Genomic DNA, 7,377 nt, shown 5'->3' with positions numbered 1-7,377 from the left:
GAATACTTCTTCCACCAGTGCCTGAGGTTTCTTGTTTGAGGTACAGTTCTGACAGGTCGGTTTGACTGACTGTCAGATCTGCGTTGTGTTGTGCAGTTGCACAGGTTTAGTTGTATGACTTTGAACAAGGTTGATCGTTTATAATACCTATTTTTTCACAATTTCTGCCTCTAATATTTGACAATTTGTCCAGTGTTTAATTTGTCATTTTAGAGGTATTCAAAAGTCCCTTTAGAAATGTGCAGATACTAGGGGTGTAACGATACATTTTAATAGCGATAATACAATGCACAAGTAGGTAGTATCGATACAATCGATTCTTTGCACTGCCGATTCGATACGATACAAATTCAAACGATACCATTCGATTTTAGCTGTTTTCATTTCGATATACTTCGATTTTTTAAGTTAAAAACGATATTTCGATGCAGTTACTATATCGTTACACCCCTAGCAGATACCCTCTATACACTTAAATGTTATGTCAATTTGTTTACTCTTGAGTGAGAAAACAATGTTTCACATTAAGTTAATCATCTGGGGACCCCCCAAAATATTTGGGGGAGTCCCAACCCACAGGTTGAGAACCACTGTCCACTGCTCCTCCCACTCCCCCGGAGTAGTATGTGTAGTAACAAATATCACCATCTCTTCCCAACAGGGATGTTCTGGCCATTGGGAAAAGCGGGACAACTCCCTGAACAGCCGGTTCATTCCCGGCCGGTCCAGGCCGGCCATTAGGTAAAAAAATTAAATGTCGGCCTTTGTTGGGGCTGGGCGGCCAACAAAGTAAATCGTCACTGTCGGGCAGAAACCTTGTATCTCCAAGTTTCAAATTTGTAAATTTTTTCGCAAAGCAAAGCCCTGCTTCATCATACAAGGCTGTTGCACAAAACCGCGAGGCGTTGTGTGCCTGTAGATCTGCTGTTTTCACTAGTTTAAATCATTTTTAAAATGGTTTTGGACATACAAGGTCTCCACCCGACAATGACGAAAAATATAACTCATGTAATTGGCCCACTGGCTTGTCACTTGTCATGATCTGAAATGGCAAATCTTTGAGTAGCAGCAGCGCTATAGAGAGAGATCTCTCTCTATAGCGCGCAATGAGGGCCTCTACAACTCTTTTTCCCGGGCCGAATCAGGGGCCCGGCACTTCCCTGCTTCCCAACTTCACTCCCACAACACGGGCTAACATGGACATGGATTCTAATCCCCAGAGTCCTCTATGGTGGGCAGGTACTTTACCTCTGCTCAACCCACACGCAGATTTTAATTGTAGATGGACTATTTTCACAATCTTTTAAGAAGAAATATTGGATACAGACCAAGAATAAAACTAAGGACATTTTCTCTATGATTTTTGTTTTTTTAGTTATAGTTTTGTAAAGACACTACAGTTGCAGTTTCTTTTTTGTGAAGCCACATTTAATGTTTTACTTCAGTTAAACTACAATGTTTTCAATTCTAGTTTTCATTATACTTAGTATAACCAGTAAGACTCCCTAATCGGGAGATAAGCGACCGTCAGGTCGCAGCGTGATTTTAGGGCAAAATGTGTAGGAGCAGTGTCCAAAAATGTGTTTGAAAAAATCGGCCTGAAGGTGGCGCTATATGGGACAGATCCATGTTGATGAGATGAGTGTAGAGATACTGTGTAGCGATTTGCGTGATTTTAGGGCAAAAATTGTAGGAGCAGTGTCCAAAAATGTGTTTTAAAAAATCAGCCTGAAGGTGGCGCTATATGGGACAGATCCATGTTGATGACATGAGTGTAGACATACTGTGAACCGATTTGAGTGATTTTAGGGCAAAAATTGTAGGAGCAGTGTCCAAAAATGTGTTTTGCAAGAATCCGCCACATGGTGGCGCTAGAAGAGGGCCATGTGAGAAATGAGGGGTGGGGTCTCTGCGCCGCCGAGGCGGACGAATAGGTACCGGCCCCGGCTCTCCCGGTCGCTCCTAGCCCGAGTTACGGCATTTTATGTGCGCTGCAGTGGCAGGGGGTCCTCCACTGGGGGCGCCACCACTTTTGCATCCGTTCTGGAGCACCAGGAGTCGGTGGTCCCCGGGAATTCCCCGTGAGCAGCCCCGTTGGGGTGGTCATTTGGTCATTTTTGCACATTTGGTCATTTTTTACATCTGGGGGTCCCCCAGGGACCTGGGGGTCCCTGGAGCTCCGGGGGTCCTTGGAGGTTGTAGTTTGGCAGGCAAGGAGTGTGTGTGCAAAATCTGGCATGGATCGGGGCAACGGTTGCGGAGATATGAGCAGGGCAAAAGTGTGACATGTGACGTGTGACAGACAGACTGACTGACGGACGGACTGACGGACGGACTGACTGACGGACTGACTGACGGACTCACAGTTTGTGGAGGTTTTGATAGTAACTGCGACCTGACGGTCGCAATAACTGACATTGAGTTGAGATGTGTCACATTGGGTTTAACCGTTTGTTGAACGTTGCAACGTTTTTTTCCCTTGTTTCCATGTTTTTTGCAAAAGGGCTGCGCCTCCATTGTGTTTAATGTTGAGGAAGTCTGATACCTTATTGGCTGTTGCCAGGCAACAGTTGTCCTGAGATGAATGGATGTCCCTATAGTCCTCATTCTCATCCCCATCCCCATTATCTTCATCGCACACACACACAGACACGCACGCACGCACGCACGCACGCACGCACATACACATACACACACACACACACACACACACACACACACACAAACTTGATAAAATACCAGTAAGGCTCCCTAATCGGGAGATAAGCGACCGTAGGTCACTTATCTCCACAAATAGGGCAAAAATGTGTTTTGCCAAAATCTTCCTGATCCATGTTGATGACATGAGTGTAGACATACTGTGTAGTGATTTTCGTGATTTTAGGGCAAAATCTGTAGGAGCAGTGTCCAAAAATTTGGCATGGATCGGGGCAACGGTTGCGGAGATATGAGCAGGGCAAGAGTGTGAGGTGTGAGGTGTGACAGACAGACTGACGGACTGACGGACTGACGGACTTACACTTTGTGCAGGGTTTGATAGTAAATGCGACCTACGGTCGCAATAAATAAAGTTTGATTTCATCTTTATTTCCTAGATCTCTAGCAGAGCTCCAGCCCTGAGGAGGCTCCTATGGGTTTGCAAGACGTATTGGAACACCAATGCTGTGGAAGTGCATACTGTAGGGCAACCAAGGTGTATAGAGATTATGTTTAAAAGATAAAGCAGACGCATCTACACTCACAGCCACCCTCGATGTGGTGTGAATTGGTTAAACAGAAAGCAGCATTTCGTTGCTGTCAGGCAGAAACCTCTTATCTCCATATATGTTTTACTTTTCTTTTTTTTTTCATGAATGCCCTATTTTGTTATACTACAGTGACACACAAAAGTAGCTTTTGCATTTGAATCAGTTTTGGACATACTGTAGCCGGTTACACATCTCCAATTCAGAAGATTGACCATTATTCTAAATTATTCTAAACCCTAACCCTATCCTCAGTGGGGGTATTTCTGAATGGGGATGTTTCTAAGTGGGGGTGTTTCTGAATGGAGGTCTGCCCCCACTGTAGCCAGTGGTTCCCAAACTGTTCAGGTCGAGACCCAATATAGAGATTAGACTTTTGCCACTAGTGAAAACAGCCGATCTACAAGCTCACAACGTGTTGTGGATTTGTTTTCTAATTTATGGAATTTCTTCGATTTTTGTTTTATTTATTAATTAAATTACAAAAAAAGAAAGAAAAAGAAAAAAAGAAATCTTAGATTTTGGGGGAATGCTTTTTTTGAAAATGTTTTGACAAAATGTAGGAAACAAAAAATTAATGGACCCATAAAAACGGGTCCGCGACCCACAAACGGGTCCAGACCCACTGTTTGGGAACCAGTGCTGTAGGCTGTGAGGTTTCCACCTGACAGCAATGATTTCCACACAGTCTTAGTAATAAGCTACCTTGCAGAGCTGGCTGGAGCTCAGCTCTAGCAGGACATAGACCAGTGGTTTTCAAAGTGGGTGACGGGGCACCCTGGGCCTGGGGTGCCGCGACAGCAGTCCAGGGGTGCTGCGAGATCATTTGATAATATTTGGAATTTATTTGGACACTTGAAAAAATATTTAGTATCACTTTAAACTTGAAGTACAAACGTATTTCCAGTCAGTTCTAACTCGCGATGCGAGGCGTTGTGTGCTTGTAGATCTGCTGTTTTCACTACATTTTATAGATGATAAATACAAAACGAACGGTTTTGGACATAAAAGGTTTCCACCCGACAACGACGATATGCTATAAAAATAAGGTGCTGGGAGTGAAAATTATAATGTAGGGGTGCCTCGGATAAAAAAATATGTATGGGGTGCCCTGAGACAAAAAAGTTTGGGAACCCCTGACGTAGACTACTTGAGGTTGGTGTGAGCTGTAGTGGTGAAAGTAAAAGTAGCACAGCTCTGTTACAAGTAAAAGTCCTGTATTCGTAATTGTACTTCAAGAAAGTTTTATTTGTCGTATCTTACTTATACAAGTATAGTCTACAAGCATTCAAATGTTGTTGGGACTTGTTCTGAAAAACTTTACATGAGTAAAAGTCCAAAGGTATTGGCATCAAACCAAGTACATGCCCAGGGGACCATGCCCAAGGGCCCTTGACTACATGGGGCCATATAGATTTATATTACATTACTTATTCCACCTCAGGAACATCCATCCTACCCTCTCTCTCTCTCTCTGATGCCGAAAAGCTTGTCCACACTTTGTCTCCTCCAGGCTGGATTACTGCAACGCACTTCTCATCGGGATCCCTAACAAGAGCCTCCAAAAGCTCCAATATTCAGAACAGTGCAGCTTGGATCGTGATGAGAGTGCGTAAATACGAGCACATCACACCCATACTCCATTCACTGGAATACAAGACCTCTCTGTTAACCCATCAACCCTTCTACCTCAAGCCACAACCCCACACAATAACCGCCTCCGTCCCCCATCACCAAGCTCCATGGGTGACCAGGCCTTCTGTTCAGCTCATAGACTGTAAGAAATATGGACGGTGGGAAGCCATTGGTTTCTATGCTGCGAAAATTAAGCTTTTTTTGTCCCTTGTACGGATGCCGCCATCATTGTAGAAATCAACGTTCATTGGTAGAAATGGTACCATCTCGAATGCTATTGGCTGCCAACGGTCACATGCAACCACAGAGATACTTGAGAATGTGGTCTTGAGCTTGCCAAAAAATAAAGCACACAAAGAAGAACCATCACAAGCCTATGATCACAAGCCCCTCCTACAGCACACCCTGCTTTAACATCAATTATAACATAACATATTTTCACAAAACGCATATCATGGTGATTGAAACGAGGCTTTAAACTAGCGACAGGAACCATAAAGTATTTGTGACATACACAAATATAGACACGCATGGGCAGCTAGCTATAGCCTTTAATGGCAGACCCGACCTAGCCTGGCGGGCCAGCGTCTTTCACCGCCAGGGGGTGGTGTTGTGCGGTCTGGTTTTTACCAGGCTAGACCCGACCTGCTCACATTCCACACCGATGCTTCTCCTCATTACGCAGTGTAATGGAAGCAGAGATGTGTGTAATTAATGAGTCTGTCTTAACACACAAACAGGATGTCGCTGAGCGGAGCGCGTCCCGCTGATTTGAAGTGATTAGGCTATACACCGCTGTTGAGTTGAGACACAGTTTATTGTCTGGTTGTTATTGCTTCCCATTAAAACTTTATCAAAGCTTCCTGTTGTCATGCTCACAAAGTGGAATAATAAATCCACCTTCTGTATTCAGTATCAGCATGTTTGTGTTGGAGATAAAACAGAGGGAGAGACCGAGAGAGAGAGAGAGCTGCAGACCAAGATTCTTGATTCTAGCAGCAGACAATATGGGACCCCTGCATTTTAAGTCAAGGAGAAAGACAGACTCTCTCAGAAAGCCTGGTGGGCGAGGTTAAGACAGAGTCAGACATGTGCACACATAGACATCAAAGGGGGCTTGAGCCCCTGCCCTTTTATCTGTCTGTAAAAGTGCCCTCTCCAGACCATGAATGCAGTTTTCACTATGGCGAAAGAAGTGCAAATGAAAGAATTGCCCTCTCTGTGTAGAAATCCATGCCGTTACGCCACGTCTCCGGTATTGACTTGATTATGCTTCTTCGGTGTGGTATCAAGCATCGATATCTTCACCTGCCTCTCTAACAAACTCTGCACGTCCGTGGACAGCAGGGACATGCTGGGCCCCTGATTCAGCCCGGGAAAAAGAGTTGGAGATGCCCTCATTGCGCGCTATAGAGAGAGATCTCTCTCTATAGCGCTGCTGCTACTCAAAGATTTGCCATTTCAGATCATGACAAGTGACAAGCCAGTGGGCCAATTACTGTACATGAGTTATATTTCGTCGTTGTCGGGTGGAAACCTTGTATGTCCAAAACCGTTTGTTTTGTATTTAAACAGCCGATTTACAAGCACACAACGCCTCGCACCGCGAGGCGCTGTGTGCTTGTAGATCTGCTGTTTTCACTACTTTAGTGCGACAGCCTTGTATGATGAAGCAGGGCTTTGCTTTGCGAAAAAAATGTACAAATGTGAAACTTGGAGAGATACAAGGTTTCTGCCCGACAGTGACGATTTACTTTGTTGGCCGCCCAGCCCCCAAAATGGAACGAAGGCCGACATTTTATTTTTAATTTTTTCCTAATGGCCGGCCTGGACCGGCCGGGAATGAACCGGCCATTCGGGAGTTGTCCCGCTTTTCCCAATGGCCAGCACGTCCCTGGTGGACAGGGTCTACGTGTCTGACTGAGATTCATGTCATCATGTGTTCAGCAGCATGATACCTGAATTATTCACAAACTCCTCATGTCAAGGCCAAAGAGCAGATCTGTCTGTCAATTTAGCTGAGGTTTGACTCTCTCTCATTCCCTCTTCAGGGAGGTCATTACTAGTAGTCAATACTAGGCTACTGCACTCTATTACAAACCTACAGGCTAGGTGGACAGTAAAGAAGTATGTGTATTTTATGAATTAACCACTTAAGGCCTAGTTCAAATCAAGTTAAAATAACAGATCTTGCATCATCGCATTGTTGACATTTCAATAGAGTAATCTAATGCATTGGTATGAAAAAAAAAATGTTGGCTACTTTGTAATTCTGTTTCTTTTTTCAAGAATTTACTTTTGAATACTAAAGTATTTTTTTACTCTACTTTAACTCAAGTACATATTTGACACGATCACCTCTCACTTGCAGTTGAGTAATAGACCAGGAGTATCTACAGAGAGACTCAAATAGGGGTTGTGTACTTTTGTCTATCACTGTCAATATGCCACTGTACTACAGTATATGGCCTACTACAGTACCTAAAGGAGTCTGTTT

Source organism: Nannobrachium achirus (assembly GCF_963921795.1).
Source record: "Nannobrachium achirus genome assembly, chromosome: 5".
Lineage (NCBI taxonomy): Eukaryota > Metazoa > Chordata > Actinopteri > Myctophiformes > Myctophidae > Nannobrachium > Nannobrachium achirus.
This window is presented reverse-complemented; position numbering follows the sequence as displayed.